The sequence below is a fragment of the Cricetulus griseus genome, chromosome 4 (assembly GCF_003668045.3).
Source record: "Cricetulus griseus strain 17A/GY chromosome 4, alternate assembly CriGri-PICRH-1.0, whole genome shotgun sequence".
NCBI classification, from domain to species: Eukaryota; Metazoa; Chordata; class Mammalia; order Rodentia; family Cricetidae; genus Cricetulus; species Cricetulus griseus.
Window position 1 is genome coordinate 160,066,227 of NC_048597.1, and position 24,134 is coordinate 160,090,360.

Genomic DNA, 24,134 nt, shown 5'->3' on the forward strand with positions numbered 1-24,134 from the left:
ATCACTTCCAGAGAAAGGATTCAGTAAGCAGGTTTTAGAAGCCTTCTGTCCAGCAGCATCACAAATTGAACAATGGTGCCAGTGTAGGAATGCTCAGCTAAAGTTTCAGTAGATAGAAACGTTGCTTTTAAGAAAGACTTTGGAAAGAGTGCTCTGCCTAACTTCCTCTATTAGAAGTTCTCCCCATCAATGCCTGCTACTTGTTTTTCCATTATGTCGGGCAAAATATTTGCCATTGCACATAAGAATGGTGATGACAATGAGGATGATGACAATTGTGAGGACAATAATAAGGGTGATAGTGGTGGTGATGATGATAATGAAAAAGTTAATGATGATGGTGATGGTATAATCAAAATGATGACAGTGGTTATGTGATGATGATGATGATGATGATGATGATGATGATGATAATCACTATAATTACTGACATTCTTAGTATGTACTGATCCTGATTCTGGAGTATCAATCCAAGGCATGTACAATCACCTCATCACAGTACTGTGTTACTGCTAGGAAATGGATACAACCTGAACCTCAATACTTTGCCACCAAGGAACCTATGCTCAGAGAGATGACGTGATCTGCCCACAGCCACATAGCTACTGAATAGGTATGGGATATGTGAAGTTGACTTATGTGAGAGAACAAACAATTCATTGATAAGAGATCAGAAATTCTTCTGTAAGAAACATTGGAAGACGAAAACTACTACTAAGGTGTGGATTTGAGAAGAACCCAAACAATAGAGAATAAGAAGATAATTCTTTTTGCTCTTAGAAATACAGATCAGTCTCCCATCCAAGTACTAACCAGGCCCAACCCTACTTAAGCTTCCAAGATCAGATGAGATTGGGCACGTTCAGGGAAGACCCTGAGAGAGACATACATGGTCCCCCGGAGAAGGGGAAAGGGACAAGATCTCCTAAGCAAATTGGGAGCATGAGGGAGGGGAAAGGGAGCTAGGAGAAAGAGAAGAGGAGAAGAGGAGGGGAGAAGAAGACATGAGGGAGCAGGAAGGTTGAGATGGGGGAATAATAGAGGAGAGCAAAATAAGAAATACCATAATAGAGGGAGCCATTATAGGTTTAAAAAGAAATCAGGCACTAGGAAAATGTCCAGAGATCTACAAGGATGACACCAACTAACAATCTAAGCAACAGAGGAGAGGCTACCTTAAATGCCCTCCCTGATAATGAGATTGATGACTAACTTATATCCCATCCTTTAGCCGTCATCCAGCAACTGATAGAAGTAGAAGCAGACACCCACAGAACTGAACCGGAATTCAGGTGCTGAGAGGGATGAGTGATGAGCAAAGGGGTCCAGATCAGGCTGGTGAAACCCACAGAAACAGCTGACCTGAACATCGGGGAGCTCATGGACCCCAGACTGATAGCTGGGAAACCAGCATGGGACTGATCCAGACTCCATGAACTTGGGTGTCAGTGAGGAGGCCTCTGCAATCTATGGGGCCTCTGGTAATATATCAGTACTTATCTCTAGCATAGGTATGGGCTTTGGAAGCCCATTCCACATGGAGGGATAATCCCTCAGCCTAGACACACAGGGGAGGGCCTAGGCCCTATCCCAAAGGATATGACAGACTCTGAAAGATCCCCCATGGAAGGCCTCACCCTCCCTGGGTAGCAGAAAGGGTATGAGATAGGTAGGGTGTTAGTGGGGGGGCAGAGGAAGAGAGGAGGGAGAGGAACTGGGATTGACATGTAAAACAATCTTGTTTGTCATTTAAATTTTAAAAAATGGGGGAAAATACAGATCAGATTTGAAGCGTTTTCACAAAAGATTATTTTGAACAAGCTGAAAAAAATCCTTACCCCGCATTCAGAAATACTAAGCAAAGGTCTCTAAGCATAAGAAGAGGACTGCTAGGGGCTGCTAGCAGCATGCTGGTAAGGACAGGTGTTTATTTGCCAGAGAAGCCACCAAACTTACTGAATCAGCCAGATCATAAGGATACAAAAACACAGGACCGCTATAACCAACTCTCTAAGCAAATTAGAGGTTGTGAACTTTTAGTAGCTGTATCTTTAAAGGTGAACAGTGTAAAAACTGGAATTTTTAATTGTAGGGAGACACCCTAGCTTTTAATTGTAGGGAGACACCCTAGCCCCGCCCAATAGTCCTGGGACAGGTACCAGGTGGACCCGGGACTCGCCCATAAGGGCGTGGTGAAGGAAAGCCGGGGTGACGTAAGAGAGCTTCTTAAGGGGCTGCACGTGGGGACCCTGGCCCCTTTTGTTCTGGGGCCGCGCTGGCTGGGTTCTATAACCTAGCTCTGGCCTGCATTTTACCTTGGTGTCTTCTGGAATAAAGAGACCTTAATCCTATATTTAATAGGTAAACAATGCATGGGAAAGTGAGTCATTAACTCCACACCTAGTGCTGGCAAAGCCTCTGGCTCTCTGTGCCATAACCAACAAATGATATTACCAGAGCAAGAAGGGAAGGATGGTGTATTGTTCAATTATAAAACCCATGCCCCCTAAAATGTCAATTACCTTGTTGAAGTATAACTGGGTTTTCAGTTTCTACAATCACTTGAGGCAAGGTTGGCCTGCTCCTTATCTCTTTATGAGCATTTATAAAAAATAGACTAGGAAAATGAAAATAGGATAATAGGAAAATAGGAAAATAGGATAGAAACATTCTTACATGAAAGTGAATACATGATCAAGAAACACCTGACACTACGGAAATTCATTACAAAAAAAAAAAAAGGTAATGATGAACTCAACAGATTACTTAGAAAAGAATGAAAAGAATGATGAATATGTGTGATATAACATGTTAATTGGTTTGATTTAGCCATGCCATTGTGAACATACTGTATTGTGTATCATAATTGTGCATGCCTTTATTTATGAGCTAAATAAATGAATGGAAAAAAAGAATTAAAAGAAAAAGCAGAGAAATACTGGTCAGATAAGAAATGAATAAAGTATGTGGGCAATTCTGGATATTAAGGTCTATGTGACAGACTTCATGGTCAATGAATTAAATCAAAGTAGCAAGCTAAGAACTGCTTTAAGTGTAAGAAAGAAAAAAAGGGACATTGATCTAGCTACTTAGAAATCTATCCAATAGGAGAATCATAAAAGTTACTTTTAGTTTTGTTGTTGTTTTTAACAGACTCAATTCACTTTTCTTGTATGAAAACCCTTATGTGGTGGCCACAGCTGGAGCCTGGGTCCTGTGCAGAGACTCTGGTGCAGGTTTTCACAGATGGTCCGTGAATTCCTGATGAGGAGACCTGGTGAACACAGTCTCTTTCCAGAGGTGGTGGTGGGGGGGTGTCCAGTAGCTGTGGGTCTTAGAGAAGACATCAAAGGTGGCCTTGGTAAAGTTGCCCAGGGCGGCAGTGCAGTCCCTGGCTGATGTGCAGCAGTCATCAATACTGGCCTCCAGCAGCAGCTTCTTGGGCACAGGAGCAGAGACGACGCCAGTGCCTCTGGGGGCAGGGATGAGACACACTGAGCCAAACAGCTTATCACTTTGCATACCAGTGTGGGGCTTGCCAATCTTGTTCCCTCAGGACAATGGAAAGCTTGGCCAAGATGATGACCCCTCGATGGCAGTGGCTACCTTCTTGGAGCACTTAACACCAAGACCAACATGACCATTGTAGATTCCAGTAGCAACAGAAGCCTTGAAGCTGGTCTGCTGGCCAGCCTGAGTCTGTTTCTGCACTGGCATGATCGTTAGAACCTTATCCTTTAGGGATGCACCCAGGAAAAAGTCAATAATCTCAGATTCCTTGATGGAAAGAGAGAACAGGTAGATTTCCTCCAAGGACTTGATCCTCAGCTTTACAAGCTTTACAAGCCCCGAAGCTTTGACCACCAACAGCCTTGATCATGACCACAGCCCCTAAGACCACTGTGGAATCCCCCTCAGAAGCTGCCCCAGCCTTCTAACCTTGGCCCCCTGGGTCTTCTGGTCCCTCCTGCTGCACCAGCATCATCCGTCACTTGGTGTTTTCCCCAATAAAAAGAAATCCTCTTAGATTTTTAAGAGAATATTTGCGTGATAGGAGAATGACAACTATTCAGATTGAGCCTGTACAACAAATCCTGGATGGGATAAAAGATTGGGATGAATCAAAATGAACGCCCTGGGAGTTAGTCAGCTTTCTGTTTGCTGTGACAAAAGACTTGCGGTTAGCAGCTTTTGAGGAGGAAAGACATGTTTTGGCTCACAGTTTTCGAGTGTTTGCCCCGTTGTTGGTTGATCCATTGGGCCAGGCTTGGAGTGAAGTACAGTATGATTGGAAGTGTGTGCTGGGAAAAGCTGCTGACTGCATGGAAGCTGGCAGAGGCGGGGAGGGCAACATTCTTATACCTCCTACACTTCCTCTGTAGACAGAAATTTTCCTATCCCACAGCTGCTCTCAAATAAATACACTGAGGCTTAAAGTAATTATAAATGTTTGGCAGAGAGCTCAGGTTGGATACTAGTTAACTCTTTTTTTCCCATTGTTTTTATTTGAATTAGAAACAAGATTGTTTTACATGTCAATCCCCATTCCCTCTCCCTCTCCTCTTTCCCTGTCATCCCCCAACTAAAACCCTACCTATCCCATACCCTTTCTGCTACCGAGGGAGGGTGAAGCTTTCCATAGGGTGGTCTTCAGAGTCTGTCATATCCTTTGGTATAGGGCCTAGGCCCACCCCCTTATGTCTTGGCTCAGGGAGTAGCCCTCTATGTGGAATGGGCTCCCAAAGTCCATACCTATGCTAGAGATAAGTAATGATCTACTACAAGAGGGCCCATGGATTTCCGAGGTCTCCTCACTGACACCCACATTCATTGGGTCTGGATCAGTTCCATGCTGGTTTCCCAGCTATCAGTCTGGGTACCAAGAGCTCCCCGATGTTCAGGTCAGCTGTTTCTGTGGGTTTCACCAGCCTGGTCTGTACCTCTTTGCTCATCGGTCCTCCTTCTCTGCAACTGGATTCCAGTTCAGTTCAGTGTTTAGCTGTGGGTGTCTGCTTCTGTTCCCATCAGCTGCTGGATGAAGGCTATAGGATAGCATATAAGTTAGTCATCAATCTCATTATCAGGGGAGGGCATTTAAGGTAGCCTCTCCTCTGTTGCTTAGATTGTTATTTGGTGTCATCTTTGTAGATCTCCAGACATTTCCCTAGTGTCTGATTTCTCTTTAAACCTATAATGTCTCCCTGTATTATGGTATCTTCATCTCCTCTATTCTTCCCCTGACTCAACCTTCCTGCTAGAGGAGGTGGGAGGAGGACTAGTTAGCTCTTACATTTAAATTAACCCATATTTCTATTTATGCTTTGCCACATGGCTCATGACTTGTTACCTCATTTTTTTCCATGTCTTGTTTGCTTGGCAGCTGACTGGCATCCTCTGCCCTTCCTCCTCCCATCATTCTCTATGTGTCAGGCTATCTTGTCCAATCTCTTTTTTGCCCTGCTATCAACCAATTGGCTTTTTTACTAGCAATGAGCATAATCCACAGGACTCCTCCAAGAGCACACACCCAGTAACCTAACCTCGGTCCACTAAGCCTTCAGCACAGGGACCTTTGGGAGATATTTAATATCCAAGCCATGAAACTTATGTTTGAAAATAAAACTACAGCACATCAGTGTTGTGGATTAGGTTTCCAAGGTAGCACATTCAGATGTAAGGTTTGCAAATAGAGGTTTGGGAGCTTCTCCTGGAACTGGCACCTGTAAGAAAGGAGGAGGAGGATTGGGCAGGAGAAGAGGCTGGCAGCGAAGGACCACATGGTGCCCTTCAAAGATGGACTCACCTTTTGCAAAATGGTACAAAGCTTATTTTTATTGCAAGGCCAGCAACTGAAGCCAGTGGAATGAGGAAATACTGATTATGGGAGGTGCCTCACATGGAGATTATTGGTAATGCATTTGTCAACGTGCATTTAATTATATAATTTCAAAGTTATTACCTGTATGTAAATTGTATCTAAATAAAGTTTGCATGAAAGAGGAACTCTGAAAAATAATAACAGGATAAACATTGATGTATCAGTCTAGGAGACTCAGTCAGTTAACAAGTGTTTCAGAGAATGAAGTGACCACATTTTGATGTGTCTGGCATAGACTCATCTATCTTTTCACATGGTGTTGGGACAAATAATACAATGAAACTCCATGTATCCTTTATCTAGTTGTGATGGTGTATTTTACTCACAGGATCCTGACAGTGAGACAATGTACTGATCTTAACTCCATATTTGTCCAATTTTACTTGAACATGTTTATGTGTGCACACATGTATGTTCTCAGTTTCATATAATTTTATGTGTGATTGTTTGCACATCTACTAAAGCAATCTCTTGTCTGTTCTCCATCTTAATACTTTTGCCATCTCAGGAGTATTGCATAAATAAAACTATGTGTAAATTTTTAAATTGGGTTTGTTTTTTTTCCTATTTGTGTGATTCTCTGGAGAGTTCCCCAAGTTTCTGTGTAGTGATCGCTTGTCTGTTTTCATTACTGAGTTGTATGTAACCTCTGGTATGTATGTACAGCAGTGTGTTTATCCCTTCACTCACTGAAGAACATCTAGAATTCTTCCAATTGGGGGTTATTAACAATAAAGCTGATATGAACTTTCATACATAGAGTTACCTTATATCTTGCTTCCCTGGTGACTGCATGGCACCTCCCCGACTCCACCTCCCCTCTCTCTGTATTTGTGTTTGGATTTCCTGCCTAGCTATATTTTGTCTGGCCATTGGCTGAAAGAGCTTTATTCATCAACCAATAAAAGCAACACATATTCACAGCATACAGAAGGACATCCCACATCAGTAAACCACCAAACTATTTTCCAGTTTCCATTAGCAGTATATAAAGCAATCCTCTCCAGAAGCCATCTCTCTCCTCCCTCCCCTTCCTCCCATTCTTCCTCTTACTCGGTTTCAGCTATTCTTGTCAGCATGCAGCGATGTGTCACACCTGTTTTAATTTCCACTTCCCCATTGGCTAATTGAGCATCAATCCATGTGCTTTTCTACTAGCTGCATATATGCACTTCACCCATATCTATCCATAGCTCTTGGAATTTCTTAATGGGATTGCTTGTTTTTGTTTCCATTTTTGTTTTTAGAAACAGGAAAGAGTGATTCAGTCCCAAGGAAACAAAGTTCAGTGGAGACAGAGTGACTCAGATATCGCAATGAGTAGACTTCAAATTATTCTGGATTACATGAAGAAAAACTATGCTTATAGCATATAAAATAGAAAATATCAGCCTCGCTGTGGTGGCACACGCCTTTAATCCCAGCACTCGGGAGGCAGGGGCAGGCGGATCTCTGTGAGTTCAAGGCCAGCCTGGTCTACAAAGCTACACAGAGAAACCCTTTCTGAAAAAAGAAAGAAAGAAAGAAAGAAAGAAAGAAAGAAAGAAAGAAAGAAAGAAAATACCAGCACAGAAATAGAAACTGTGTTTCAAATAGAAAATTTAGAGATTAGTTTCTTAAAAAAAAAAAAAAAAAAAAAAGCTACTGGACACAGGTGCCATTGAGATTACGCAGCAGTTAAAGGTGTTTGCCACCAAGCCAGATCACCTGAGTTCAAGCCCTACAGCCTACATGGTGGAAGAGGAGAACTGATTCCTACAAGTTGTCCTCTAAGTTCTATACCATTGCCATGGCTTGTGCGTGGTAAACACACACACACACACACACACACACACACACACACACACACACACACACCACACTAAATGTTTTGTTCTTTGTGTGATACAACAGTTTTATTATAAAGGTAACAGTAATTTTAATACATTCTAATTAAAGTATAATTACATAATATCTCCCTTTCCCTCTCCTCCCTCCAGAGCCTACCACGTTCCTTCTCTTCACTCTATACAATGAACCCTCCATTCTCAAATATATAGCCTCTTTTTCTTTGATTATTATTTTTGCATATATTTGACACCTTTTCTCAAAAAAAAACAGATGTGGAGAGTGATGAAGCAAAGAGAGGTACACAGTATACAAATACAACTTGCTAGTTCTGTTTTTGGTGTGTGTGTGTGTGTGTGTGGTTCAGGACTGACTACTCCACATTGGATTACCAGTCAGGGGGCTCACCCCTGGGAGAAGCTAATCTCTCTCTCTCTCTCTCTCTCTCTCTCTCTCTCTCTCTCTCTCTCTCTCTCTCTGCAGTCATCAATTGCCTCTAGTTCTTTTTCCAGGAGGGAGACCCTATGAGACTTCCCCTTCCACATCAGTCTGTCTGTTGATATTCCCATTCTTCTGCTCTCGTTTATACAGATATTTCTAGGAGAGACCATTTGACAGCAAGCTTCCTGGTCCTCTGGTCCTTACAATCTTTCTGCTTCCTTTTTCTCGATGTTCCCTGAGCCATATTCAGGAGCTGTGATGTAGACGTCTCTGCTAGGGTTGGGCTCCATATGATCTGTTGATCTCTGTATTGTGTCCAGTTGTGATTTTCCTCAAAGTTCTCCATTAATTGCAAAGAGAAGGTTTTTGGATGAGATAGTCACAGTTGCCTGTGGGTATAAGGATGAGAGTCGGGATTTAGTAGGGTAGTGTGCTGGCCCAGCAAAGTGACATTAGAGGTTCTCTTCTAAGATCCACCACCTTAATAGCCCCAGACAGCAGGCTAGGCTTCTAATACCAGGTGTAATTCCCCTCCTGTTCAGTGGGCCTTGAATGCAATGATGGAATGAAGATAATGGAGATTTTTTTGAACTAAAGATAAACTGATAGACATTAATAAAACTAGTAAGAAGTGCTCCAGAAGAGGAATAGAGAGAATAAAGGGGAAAAATAATCAAAAACACCGTTTATTGAGATGGCTCAGTGGTTAGGAGCATGTAGTGTTCTTGCAGAGAACTGCACTTTAATTCCTAACGCCCACATCAGACAACTCACAACTGCCTGCAACTCCAGCTCCAGAGGACCTGACACTCCCTCTGGCTTCCATGGGCACCCTATGCTCACACCCAACCCCCACAGAGACATGCATGCACACAGATGGTTAAAAATAAATAAATAACATAAATATCCTAGACACAGAGAAACTTCTACACGTATAGAGTTTGGAGCTTTTATAGAGACTCGGGGAGGATACATTTCAAGTAAATTTCTCACGTACAGGATAGTACCTCCTGAAAATGAGAAGGTACTGGAAGCAGTCAGAGAAGACAGATAAAGGATGTAGCAAGTGAGCATTGATTCTAATGCCAACTGACTTCTTTAAATATGGAAACTGGAAAGTAGAATAGCAAGCATTATCTCAAAATGTTCTTTTTTTAAAAAAATCTATTTCTTCCAAAAAGGTATCTGTTCTGTACGCAGCTAAAATGCCTGTCAATGGAGGTAAAGCATTTTCAGATAAAAGCAGCTAGGGATTTGCTGTCAGTGGACCTGCCTTGCAGGAAACATTTGGTTGTAATTTTCATGGTTAGTTTCTTTCTAATCTGATCTTGAGGTCTCTCTATCCAGAGTGACCATAAGTCAAGATATGGACTCATTTGGAGAGCCTCCTGGGGCAGGGAGAGGTGCCTGTGACTATCAGGTGAGGCCTAAGGAGGAGTTAGATGAAGAATTCATGCAACTGGCTTACTCACAGGTCACAGAGAGGAACCAGGTGCTGGTAGGAGACTGTCAGAAAGCCTAGAGGCAACAAGAAGTTCCACCAGACAGTGGAAAATGACAGGGGGAGGGAGAACATCTAGGACTATGGCTTTAAGGTCCATACATGTTACCCTTTGGGTCTCCTGATAAGGGTGTGAGTTTGTTGCTTTAAATAAAACATTTGTGATCGGAGAACCTACTAACATGACCATGATGTTGAGCTTTGTTTCATAATGGTCAACAGCTGTGTGGTGTGCTTGGTTTGGGGTTAGTGAGATAAGAAACAAATAGGGAAATCATAACCCTGCTGAAGGTGATGGAGTATGATTGAGGTTTTCAACATTTTATGTTGGGTCTAAAAATGGATGCTGCGGTGACACACTGTGACACGTTTGTTGGAAAGAATTCTATATGATTATAAAGCAGGCTAAAGTTTGAAAATCATGGATACCAAGAAACATAGTGCCATATTACAAAGTTAAAATAAATGTTTTGCCTTCCATTCTAACTCCAAATTCTATGACGGCATGACTACATTGACTGCAATAAGGAAATCTAGTTGTCTGAGCTGGATCTCAAATATAGTTAGTGCATATGGTGTCCTTCTGTGAATCATGGGTTCAAGAGGTGTGCTACTCTTATTAAAATACAATAAAACAGCAGAGAACTGTAGAAACATTATACTTGCACTGTCATGTAACCCTGAGGGCCAATAGCTTTGAGAGCACCAGGAAGGAAGACTTTCAGAAGACAATATTACTCAAACGATACTATAAAGCTATGAAAGCCACAGCAGTGCTCCTCCAAACTGCTCAGCAACCATCACTTGTCAGTAACCATTAACCAAAAGGCAAGGGTGGGAGAGACAGCAGGACATATGGCAGACAGCTGCACTCACAGGAACCCACTGGGGACAATCACGAACAACTTTTACTTAAGATCAGGTGCAATGTTAGATGGAAGGTTTCTGACTAACACACTCACATTTGCTTAAAATATGGCAATGAGAGGAAAAGGAAAACAAAACATGTCTTCATTTGATATGGTCCAATGAGAGCTGGGCCTCTCTCTATATATGGCAAAGGGTTGCTCAAGTGGAGGGGGCAAAAGGTGGTGAAAAAGTAATGGGAATCTGACAATGTAATGTTTGGAAACAGATACAGATAACATGGGCCAGGGGCATGGCTCAGTGAGCACAGGTGCTTGCCACCAAACCTAAGAACCCATGTTCCATCCAGGGCCTGCATGATGGAAGGAGAACTGACTCTTACAAATGATGTGTCATACAGGCAGACATGGTGCTGGAGAAGCAGCCAAATGTCCTACATGTTGACTTGTAGGCAACAGGAAGTGGTCTCAGACACTGGGCAGTGTCTTGAACATATATGAGACCTCAAAGTCCACCTCCACAGTGAAACACTTCCTCCAACAAGAACACACCTACTCCAACAAGGCCACACCTCCTAATAGTACTACTCCCTTTGGGGGCCATTGTCTGTCAAGCCACCATACCATCTAAGGATCATAAAGATAACAGAGGCACCAAACATAATAATATAATGGTAAACTTCACCATAATGGAAAATTATATGATGGAGACACCTCATCTTTTCCAACAGCCACTCAGTGGCTTCCTTCAGTGTCAGTTTAATCAGTAAGTAGATTGAGACATGGGCTTGAATTTATAATGGACTAAATTAGAGACAAAGTCTGGAGTGGTAGCCGATACCTGTCACCTAGGAAATCAGAGAAAGCTCAAAGCCAGCGTGGGCTAGTGAGTGAGTTCAAGGCCATCTGGGACTCCACAGTAAGGTCCTGGCTCAAAAACATCAAAAATAAAAATAAAACAGGAATGATTAACTCTTTAGAAGGAGGAGACAGGACAAAGTATACCCTGAACAGTAGTACCATTCTACTGTGTTGGAACTTACTTTTGTGGGTATATAATTTATTTTATTTTAAAATAGAAATAATTTGTGACTTTTTTCTAGTCATGAATTCATGAAGCTTTAACACTGCTAACTATCTCCCTCTGCTATCTATCACAGTTCCATTGGGGATTCCTCTAGAGCCCCTATGGGTATGTGCATGTGCATTTCTGACCTATAGGAAAGAAGCAATGGTAGGAAGCGACTTTGCCCACTTTCTTTCTTTCTTTCTTTCTTTCTTTCTTTCTTTCTTTCTTTTTTCCTTCCTTCCTTCCTTCCTTCCTTCCTTCCTTCTTTCCTTTCTTTCTTTTTTCCTTTTTTGGTTTGTTTTGTTTTATTTTTCAAAACAGGATTTCTCTGTGTAACAGCCCTGGCTGACCTGGAACTCACTCTGTAGACCAGGCTGGCCTCAAACTCACAGAGATCCACCTGCCTCTGCCTCCCAAGTTCTAGGATTAAAGGTGTGCATCACCACTACCTGGCTGCTCAATTTCTTATTCCACAAGAATCTCACTTCCTCACGCAATTTCCAGTTTTTATTTTCTAACATTTTCAAGCATGTATACAACCAACAGGTAGTATGACATAATAAAACCAGATGTTTATTATAACAATTACCATCTTGCTAAATTTCCCTATTTATTTAATTTTGGCTAAAATATTTTTAAAGAAAATGGTGCTTTACCCCAAATAAATACATACATCCTTGTTTTAGAGTTTTGTCATAAAACATCATAAATGAGGAACGCCAAAAGCAATGTTTTACTATGATTTCTTTATATATTTAATATGCTGATAATAAAAACAATTTCTTTTTAGTGGATTAAAATAGATTACATATGTTGTTTTCTTCTTAAATCTTACAAGGGGCAACATCATTCTTTAAAATAAATGTTTACTTATTGCCAAAAAGTACCCGCTGATCATTAAATAAGTCATACATGTTGAATAAGCTGTTTCTCCCTCTAGCACAAATTTATGTGTATACATACATATGTAGTACATACATGCAAATACATGTGGGCATACTAGAGAAACAACCCAATGGATTGTATGCGTCAGTGAGGTAATTTCCTAGAACTGCTCTACACTTGCTAACCCAATTTGATAACTCTTTTTTAAAAGATGTATTTTGTAGTGTGTGTGTGTGTGTGTGTGTGTGTGTGTGTGTGTGTGTGTGTGTTTGAGAAACCCAATGTTGGTTCTGGACACTGAACTTGGGTCCTCTAGAAGAGCAGTAAGCATTCTTAACCACTGGTCCATCTCTCTAGCCCCAATTCTTTTTGTTGTTTAATTAATTTATTCTTAGACAATTTTATTTGTGTATAGAGTACATTCTGGTCACACTCATCCCTCTACCACCTCCACTCATCCTGTTTCCACCTCCAGTTATTCCTTCCTTCTTCCCCTCAACTTCCCATCCACTTTCATGACCACTTGCTTTCTTTTTCTTTTGGAACCCACTGGTTTTAACCAGGACCACTCCCATTGGCATGGTTATGAAACTATCCACTGGAGCATTAGTACCCACCAGTAACTACATCACTGAAGACAGTGACTTCCTCTCCCACAGCAGCCCTTGCTGGCTGTTAGCTCCCTGGGTGGGGTAGGGCTTCATGAACTCCTCCAGATCTGTAACCAAATGTTTATTGTCTTATAGCTCCTATACAAGAAACAACATCTGTTGTGAGTACATGAGTGTCACGGCCATGGCACAGACAAAACAGCTTTCTTCTCTTCCACTCAGCACTTGCATCCTTTCACCTCCTCTTCCACACCATTTCCAATGCTTTGGTGGGGGTGATTTTAGTGTCCCAGTTAGAGGGAAACAATTATTAGTCACTTACTCTCAGTACCTTGACCATCGTGAGCCTCCATATTCACCATTTGCTGCTGTCCTTAAGATACACAGAGAAGCCACTTCCTGCAGTGGGTGGGAATTAACATAAAGACCCACAACTAAATAATGTGCAGAGACTGAGAGACTTAACGGCATCCAGTCCTAAAAGGAATGCTTCCATCAAGCCCCTCCCCTCAGGGGTCTACACAGAAGAAGGGGCAGAAAGATGGTAAGAGTCAGAGGCGATGTTATTGATAACCCTAGGAAACACTGTCCTCTGGATGCAACAGGACTGATGCACATATGAACTCACAGAGACTATGTGTGGCAGCACACATAAGACTGCATAGGTTCAAGCTAGACAGGGTCCCAGCACTGAGATTGGGAAGTGGACACAGGCTCCTATCCCTAGCCAAGAAACTATCTGCAACTGATACACATTGGCAAAGAGAAAATAAGTTTTCTCCAATGGAGTTGCACTAGGTATATCAACCACACTTCAAGGCAGGATTCATGCCCATGAATAGTTGGCCAACACAAAATAAACTCAGTGATATTTTTGTGGACTGTTTGTTTCATTTTTCTTTTGCAGGGGCATTTTTTTTATCTTATTGGCCTTTTGCTTGTTTGCAGTGATTTTCTTTTTGTCTTTTTGTGAGGTGTTGTTTGTTTGTTTGTTGGGTTTTGTTGTGGTTGTTTATTTGGTTTGAGACACACACACACACACACACACAGAGAGAGAGAGAGAAAGAGAGAGAGAGACAGAGAGAGAGAGAGAGAGAGAGAGAGAGAGAGAGAATACAATTAGGTAGACAGGGAGGTGGAGAGGATCTATGATAAATTGGAGGAGGGGAAATCATGATCAAAATATATCATGAAAGAATTTTATACAAGACCACACACACACACACACACACACACACACACACACACACACACACACACTTATTTATAATATTCAGCTTTTCCCAACTTTCTCCAAAACATCTTTTTCAAGTTCAAAGCAGATCTTATTCCAGTAACTAGAAATAATATCTCAAGTATTTGTTTTAACAAATTTATTGGGTTATAACTTACATATACAAACCTGTCCATACTTAATGTGTATGATGATTAGTTTGGATATAAGTCAACACTATGAATGACTCATAACTACAGTTAATAAGTATATCCCTCACCTCCAGAAGTTTCCTCATGTGAAGCTGTTGTTCTTCAGAATATCCTACATCCTATGTTTTTCTTATTTCTTTATGGTATTGTGTAATGATTTCCTTTACCTCTAAGTTTCCTGTAAAATAGAGATTTAATCTGAATCAGTCAGATTCTAGTTCAAAAGTTTGGATGAAGGTACACAGTGGCAAGATGGACCCATTTCAGAGATGCCAAAAGGATCTATCAATAGGTGGTAGCAACCTAACCTCCTTGTTACATAGATACCCTCTCCTCTCATAGCCAGGAAGTAATCTGTAGTTAACAGCACCCTGTGGAATGCGTAATTACTTTTAGTATCTATTAATGATGATCATGGTGAATTGACAACTTTGAGTTAAGGAGTTAAATATACTGTACTTTTTCTTATTCTTTCCATGTTTGTTGACTGCAACATTGTTGTTAGAAGAGTTTGCCTCCATTAGCAAAATTTCATATTCCTGAGAAGCAATTCAAGAGAATGTTTACAGCCACATACTTGTCTCTGTCGCAGAACTTACGCTAGGTGATTCACAAGAAATGCTAATGTGCTACTGCTTTCTCACAAATCTAGAATCTGGGCACTCCAGAATCAAGGTCAGGCTTGGTGTCTTCCTGAATGCCTTCTTTCTGACTCATATATGGCTGTCCACTCTTTATCCACACATGAACACAAATATGAAGGCTATTGAACTCTGCTTCAACATTTTGGATGAAGGCCCACAGTGGCAAGATGGAGCTGCAGACCACTTCTTCATAAGGATATAGATCCCATTCATAAGTCCTGATATCATGACCAGCCATGTTCCAAAAGGCAACACGTCTTAATACCTTCAGATTAGGGTTCAACTTGCCAAGTTTGGAGAGACACAAACATTCAGATCATTAAGTGTCAACCCTAGCTCTCTGCGATGATAAATAAGGTAGTGACAATGGTAACAGCTGCCACCGCTCTTCAGGGCTTTTTGGGAGTCTCAATTTTAAGGGAGTCTCTTGGTTCTTTACCAATAATCTCCCTTCACAAGAGAGGATTAAGCATTGCACATAAAAGCACCCGCAGCTTACTGAAAGCTGGAAAACAATCAGGATAGAGTAAACTAAGTGCTGGCTTGCAGGGAAAAAAGAGAAATGTTTATGATATTATGGGCAGGGAAGGAGGAAAAGATTGCAATAAATGTCAACTAGACACTGCAGAAATGGGGAGAGAATAAGGAAATCAAAAGCAAGCATAAAACAGCAACGGGGCCATTTGTACAGTGTGCACACAACTTAGGAGAGGGTTGTATGCTGCGTTTGGACACTTACAACTATTCCATATACTCTTTAAAAGAAAAAGGAGAAAAAAGACAAACTGAGGAGGAGAATGGAGGGAGGGAAAGAGGAAAGGGGATGAAGAAAAGAGAGGGGGAAGGAAGGAAGGAACTATAAATTTACTGAGTTTATGAAATGGCAGTCTTTGGCTTCATTTGTATATTTTGTATTCTTTGTAAAAGGATTATTTTGATTCTAGTGAAAATTTATATTTTCCAGTGTTATGCTAATAGAAAAAGCAGTTCTCCTTTTGTGGACCACTGTCCTCTAGGCATAATTTGGCTGTAACCATCTTAACGGGCACCTGTGGTTACATCCATGAGATGTTCTCTCAGAAGGTTGAAATGGGAAAAGTCATTAGACTCTCACCTTAGATCCCAACCACTCCCTCCCTCTTGCAGATTCCCCCCTAACTCAGGAGGTGCTTGAACATATAACAAGTGAAGGTTAACTGAATGGGGGGTTGCATTTATGTAGCTTCCAGGAGACCATTACCATTGTGGAGTGGGACTTTTTGATGATGTAGGTTTTTTTGGGGGGGATCACATAGGTTAATGTAACCCTTCACCCAGGCTCCTGTAAGTAACCCCCCACCTGGGCTTCTGTAAGTAACCCCTCACCTGGACTCCTGTAACACCTCACCCAGGATCCCATAAGTAAATCCAATAAACTCATTGGCTCACCAAACTAAACTTGGGTGGAACTATTTTTTTTTTGTTATTGTTGTTATTGTTGTTACATCATTGGTGTCCTGTCTGGAGTGAATGAACATTTGTTTCTGTCCCAGTAAAAGCAACACAATATTCCAAGCCAAAAGCCACAGTCAGTCAACATTAGGTAGAATATGCAGTTGCTCATAGCTGTAAACTAATTCAAAAACAATAAAACAGCAAGTCGAAGCCAAACTGAAACCTTTTTATTTAATTGTAAAAGCAAAGCTTTATTGCAGGGTTTTATGTCAATTTGCCCATCATAAAGTTGACACTGGTAAAAACAAAGGAGTGTCAGAGTAAGCTAATGTTTAAGGGTGGGGTGAAGGCTGGTGGCTCTGTGAGAGTCTGTTCTCACTTCAGTCACTAAAGAGATACAAAGGCTGAAAGGCTATCACTACTACTCACCACCACCTCAGAAGGAAGCAAACTGACCCCAGTCATAACACATACAGTGAGCACTTGCTTCAATTACTATTATTTCTCCGCCATCTAACGTGAGATATAGAAATCTAAGCATGGGATCAGTTACACAGACGAGCACTGGCTGTACATGGCTACGAGGCAGAGAACACTCCAGGGGCAGGGCATGGGCATTTAGAATCTTCATCTCTCATTATAATTCAGGTTGAGTTTGACTCCATTTCAGCCTTTTCTCCTTTAATCTGATGAGCAAGAAAGTGCAGAAAAATAAAAATGTTGAACTCATCCCCCGAGGACAACGGTGGACTAGAGACCAATCTAACCCAAACACAGAGCCTTAGGTTCAGTGAGAGACTTTGTCTCAAAAAGTAATGTGGAGAGAAACAGAGAATGATAAATGAAGTCAATCTTTGCCCCCACATGTGCACATAACACACGTTAACACATATACATGTATACATACATTCACACACACATTAGCATGTATACATACACATTCACATACATACACACATATTCACACACATTCACATAGACATATACATATACAAACACATTCACACACATTAACATACATATCTAGACACATTAATATACACACATGCTAACATACACATATACATACACACATTCACATACATACATAGACATATTCATACACACATACATACACACACACACACACACACACACACACACACACACACACACACACACACACTGAGCTACCCTAAGGATATGAGATCAGGAAATGACCACAGGCCAGGCAGCCTCAGCTGGTTCTGCCACAGCCCTTTGGTGAGAAAATGCCTGGAGAAGCAGTTGTGAAAGCAGAAGGACTAGATACAAATGGCCCAAAAGAGCACACAGTAGGAGGCTCTGCTTAAGCAGGGAAGTGCCCAGGGGAAGAGATTGGGGATAGACCTCATCAACCAAAGCTCCCCTAGCATTTGATAGCTCTGAACCAGAGACAAACAGGTAGATTAATGGCTGGAACTGCCTGTCTGTCTTTTACCATCTTACAGCTTGAGAACTCTGAAGTTCCAGGGGTGTACCTGACACATTCAGTGGCACCCTTCTGACAGGGTCATTGAAGCCTTGAAAGTAGAGACACCTGTGCTGACCTAGTGCTGCAGCTGCTTCCCACACCCAACACACTAGGGGGATAGCTAAGCTAAAATGTTCGCCACCCCACGGTATATATAGCTTGGGGAGTCTGAAGAGAGTGAGAGACTGTGCCCAGTCCACAGAGTGTAAAGAGTGGCTGGTAGAGACACCCGAATCACAAAGGAAAACTGCTAAGGAAGAGAGAGCGAGCTGTGGTAGACATTAGACATGCATTCAGTGCAGACTCAGCCATAGCATAAACCATGGCACAAACAAGTGCCCACAAGTTCACTTTATGTCTAATTAGCAGCCTCTAATTTTCAAAGATGCAGAAGCAGCTCTGACATTTCTCCTTTCCTAACCAATAGTAGTGTTTTGACTTTGCCTTATTTTTAAATACTTATGATTTTCTTTTTCTTCTTTCTCTTTTATTTTTCTGAGTTTGTATTTGAACTTTTTCCATTATTGGGAAGCCCTTATTTTCTAATGTTTTGCTCTTTTCCTCCCTTCAGCATTCTTCCCCTCTCTTCTTCTTCTCTCACCTTCCTTTATTTAGCCCCCCTTTTCTTCTGTGTCTCCCCTTTCACAGTTTTTAATTTGGAACATTTATGATTTCCATACTTGCCTGAAATAATGTTTAGCTCCATAGTGTACCTTCTACAGTAGCCTTGCCATTTGGGTTCTGTAGTTACTGGTAATGTGTTAGTGAACTGTAAATGATTTTTAGCTTTCTGGTTTGCTCAGTAAGGCACACACACACACACTCATACACACACACAGTTGGACATGATAGCCAAATCAACAGATGAGCAGATCACAACGTGAATACGTAAGAAACATGACCATGAGAGGCTTTAGAAAAGCTTCTCTAAGAGGTCACCACTTCTCAACTATTAAATTCATAGATGCCAAAGTAGGTAAAATACCAGGTAGAGATGTTTTAAAGTTTTTTGGTAAATATCCTCAGTGGTCTCAAACAACATACAAATAAATGGATGAATTCAACTCATGCCCAAGAGGGAAGTCATTACCATAAAGACAAAGTCGGTAAGATAGATGAGACAATCAGCAATATTGATACAAAAAGGTCAGCAATGAATGAAAAAGAAAAGAGGCTGAGAAATTTATTGTATAGAAAAATAGAAATGCTGAAATGAAAACCAAATGAATTAAAAAAAACCCACACACTTAAAGTGTCACCAAAAGAATTGCCCAAAAGAAATAATATCAGGGATAGAGAAAATAGCTAAGGAAATATTAAATTTGAACATCAAAAAGAAAAAGGAAAAAGAGCATGATTGCAATTTCTCGGAATTCTGGGATACAATCAAGAGACCAAGCCTAAGAATCCACGGGATGGAGAGAGAGAGAGAGAGGGAGAGAGAGAGGGAGAGGGTGGGAGGGAGAGGGAGGGAGGGAGAGAGAGGGAGATGGAAGGAGAGAGGGAGGGAGGGAGAGAGAGGGAGAGGGAAGGAGAAAGGGAAGGAGAGAGGGAGGGAGGGAGGGAGGGAGGGAGGGAGGGAGGGAGGGAGGGAGAGAGAATACTAAAGGCATAGAGAGAAGCTGTTCAATGAAATTATAGCAGAAAAAGCCCCCAAATGTAAGAAAAGACAAACACAAGAGGCATTTAGAGATCCAAATGAGCCTAGCAGAAAAAGAACTTCCCTATGACACAATAAAGATGTCAAAACACAAAGCTGTGAAACAATATTAAACAGTAAGGGAGAGAGCCATCAACTTACCTACATGAGCAAAACCATGAGGATTGCATCAGCTCACTCATCATTAACACTAAAATCCAGGAAAGCATGGAAATGCTGTATCTCAATTGCTGGATAAAAAAAAAAGAAAATGCTATGAACCAAAATAGTTATATCTAACAAGGTGATCTTTTGAATTTGCTGGGAACACAAGGACATTCAAGAGGAGCACAAACTCATGTAGTTAGATATCATTTGGTACTATAGTATGTTTTCAATATTAATTCTGCCAATTCATAAACATGGGAGGCCTTTCAATGCTCTACAATTCGTTAATCTTCTTTAATTCTTCTGTAAGCATCCTAAAGTTTTCATTGTGAAAGACTTTTGTCTCCTTGGTTAAATTTATTTCAAATTATTGCTTTTGCTCTTGTAAATGGCATATCCCCCAACAATCAGCTTCTTTCTCAACAAGTTTATTTTTTGGCATATGGAAAAGAGGAAGCATGTATTGAGCAAAAATAAGCCAGAATCAGAATTACAAATGCATCCTGTTTTTCTCCAAAACAAAGAACTATGTTTAGAAATATCGTGTGTCTGTTTACTTATTATCTGAGGTCATGAAGTTACAAAAGGAGATCATGGGACAGAAAAAACTTTTAAGTGTGGGGAAAGGGAGTATGAATATGATGGAGTACATAATAAGAAAGCAGAAGTTTCAGGGGCACCTTGGGGAAGTCAGAGAGTAGGCCAGAAGTGGCAGTGCATCCTGGGACAACAATAGGTAAAAGATAGCAAATGAGAATGACATATATACGTCTCTCTCTCTCTCTCTCTCTCTCTCTCTCTCTCTCTCTCTCTCTCTCTCTCTCTCTCTCTCTCTCTCTCTGTGTGGGGGGGGGTGGGGGGGTGGGGGTGGTGGGTGAGTGTGTGTGTGTGTGTGTGTGTAAATGTCATCCTAATCTGTTACTCTATATGCTTGTCTTGGTACTTTTCTATTGCCATGACAAAACATCATAACTAAGGCAAATTACAAAAGAAAGCATTTAACTTGGGGGCTTACAGCTCCGAGAATTGGAGTCCATGGTCATCATGGTGGAGAGTATGGCAGCATGCAGGCAGACATGGCACTGGAGCAGTGGCTGAGCACTTATAACCAATCCACAAGCATGAGGTAGATATCCAGAAAGTTAAGAGAGAATGACCTGGGCTTTTGAAACCTCAAAGCCCACCCCCAATGACAAACCTCCTCCAGCAAACGGTTCCATCAAATAAGGATCAAGTATTCAAATATAAGAGCCTATGGGGGCATGTCTGGGGTATATCTACACTGTGTGAAGATATATGGCTGTGATTGGTTTAATAAAGTACTGAATGTCCAATAATTAGGCAGGAAGTATAGCAGTCACAGAGTGAGTCAGACATACAGAATGAAGGAAAGGTAAAAGGCCATATGGTAAAACATAGACTTTACTATAAGTTGTAAGAGCTAGTTAGAACAAGCTTAAGCTATAGGCCAAGCTTTCATAAGTCTCCATGTCATTATTTGGGAGCTGGATGGTGGGACAGAAGAAGACTCATTACATAGGTGTATTTTCATCCAAACCATCACAGTGTTAATCTATAACTTTATTTAAATAAAGAACAGAAATAGTTCACTGTGGTGCATCTTATATGTTAAAGCCAGGCATTCTTAGATGTTAGAATGATACTTTTATATTGTTGCAAGATTTCTTTTCTTGAAATGATGGTTGGATTGATAGACTGCACTAAGAATGTGACATGTGCTAGACATTAATGAGTCCTTAATATTAATGTTGACATTGGTGATAAAGAATAATAGCATGAGATGCAGAGTGCTTGTCTTTTGCAAGCTTCTTTGCCTGGGTAGTTTAACATTTTCCTAAAAGGCAGGTACTAGCCATTCTTTAGTTGATGCAGAAGTTACAAAATTTGCCAGTGCAAGCTGGGTTGTGGTGGCACATTCCTTTAATCCCAGTACTCAGGAGGCAGAGGCAGGGGGATTTCTGTGAGTTCAAGACAAACCTGATCTACAGGGTGAGTTCTAGGACAACCAGGCCTACACAGACAAACCCTGCCTCCAAAATCAAAAAAAAAAAATGCTCAAGGATACAAAACTGTTAAGGGAAAAACCTGGGAATGAGCCCATAATGTTCAGGCCCAGTCTATTAACACTATGATGCTCATGATTATGTTAATTTATTGACTGATGGATCTGATATCCATTCAGCCATTCAGCCATTACTTACCAAATGGTCTTGATAGTCAAGCAACTGAGCTAGGTATTTTACTAATTAAAGAAAAAACATTTATTTATGCTCTCTCTCTCTCTCTCTCTCTCTCTCTCTCTCTCTCTCTCTCTCTCTCTCTCTCTCTGTGTGTGTGTGTGTGTGTGTGTGTAGATCAGAAGACAACTTTGGGAAATCACTTCATTCCTTCTACCACATGAGTTCTGGGGAATCAAACTGAGGTTGCCAGGCTTAGTAGTAGGCTCGCTTAACCACTGAATTATCTCCTCACTGGTTCTGAGCCAGGATTTTATACACCAAGAAAAATAACCATAAAATGTATCCCTGAAAGTGTATTTAATGAACATGTTTTCCATGGACATGCTTTATCTTTAGGTCAACCTATCCAGTTTCCTCTTCTCCCAGCCTTGTGTTGCTTATAAATCCCTGGCCAATTTGCTCAGATCTGAAATTATTCCTGAGACCAAATGCTTCTGATGACCCCCTATTATTCACCACAGATCCAGGAGAAGATCTACAGAGTATACCTGTAGTCCCAACTAATCAGAGCAAGCTGCCTAGAAGACGGAGGCAGAGAATAAGAAGTCTCCTCCAGAGCCTGGGGATCAGTGGATGGGGTTCTTACATGCACTAGACCTGGGTTTGATCCCCAGAACCCAATAAACTAGGTGTGGTGGCACACATCTGTAATGCCAACACTCAGGAGAAAGAGGCAGGGGGATTCTTTTTAAACTTTAAGATCATCCTCAACATAATTAACATAGTAAGTTTAAGTCTAGCCTAGAACACATGAAACATCTCAAAAAATAAAGTTTTACAGCTGGAGATATGGCTTCAGTGGTTAAGAGCATTTTTTTCTTTTTTCTTTTTGGGCCAAAGACTCAATTCTCAGCACCCGTATGGAGATTTACAGCTGTCCATAACTTCAGTTTCAGGAAATCTAATTCCTGCTTATGACCTCCTGGGCCACCAGTCAAGCATGTGGTGCACCAATATCCATGCAAGCGAAACACACATACACATTTAATTAATTAAAATAAAAATAACACTTCAAACACACACTAGTACAGTGCCAGGGCAGGCAAAGCAGGAAAGTCCCCTCCAGGTCCTTTATTATAAACTTATACCTAGGTTTATTGTCTCCAAACCTTTGTGCCTCAAAAGCATACGGAATTATCTTTAGAGTGACAAATGAGAAACCAAATCTATAAAAGTCAAGTGACTAGCAGTCCCCAAACGCATTGAACAATGAAGATTGAATTTCAGTTGAGGAAGGATTAAGCAGTTGATGATAATATCCTTCCCCCATGCCAGATGCCTCAAAGCCATCAGCTGAGACATTGGTGTGCAGGAGCGGGCCAGCATCAGATCTGATCACATACAAGACTTCTCAAGTCCACATTCAGGATTTCATGTTGCAATCAGTCATAGAGGGTTTCCGAAGAAATTCTTAGAAGTCAAAGTAGGGCTTTGATATCTGTAAAGTTGGCTGTGGGACATTAAGCTGGGAGATGGAAGGTGGTTATGTAAGTGGGGTTAGAGGTAACTCAGTAGCTGATCTTCATGGTAAAGCCAAAGGAGTTAGAGAAGAGTCCTCCTCCAAAAGAGGGAGGACCATCCTGGGAGCACCCAGATTCACCAGCCTCAAAGAGTTCCGAACCAACATTCAGAAATGCTGCCCATGAGGGGACAGTGGGTAAATCCCCTGGGACTTGCCAGTAGTATCCTTTTCTTTGTTTCATTTTTATGAAACTTTAAAAGGAGTTTTAAATTTATTTTTGTCTCTTTCTTTTTAAGAACGTGCTAATAGCCTAGACTTGGCCAGTAGTTACTAGTTATCTGAAGCCAGGTGGCAACTAGCACCAAGCGATGAAGAACAAGACAAGAGAAATTGTTGATTCCATCTTTTACTAGTGAAGACACTCTGTTGATTGATTGATGGAATACATCAATCTAATGGTTTAAAGAAAGTGTGTGTGTGTGTGTGTGTGTGTGTGTGTGTGTGTGTGTGTGTGTGAGAGAGAGAGAGAGA

At 41.2% G+C, this 24,134-nt stretch overlaps 1 protein-coding gene and 1 pseudogene across 18 annotated transcripts in view; one reads left to right on the forward strand and one right to left on the reverse strand.

Annotated features, from left to right (window-relative positions):
* The window catches only part of LOC100768856 (NXPE family member 4), a 231,962-nt gene that overhangs the window by 117,009 nt on the left and 90,819 nt on the right, over positions 1-24,134 (forward strand). The window lies entirely within an intron of this gene.
* LOC100765322 lies at positions 3,241-3,982 on the reverse strand (annotated as a pseudogene).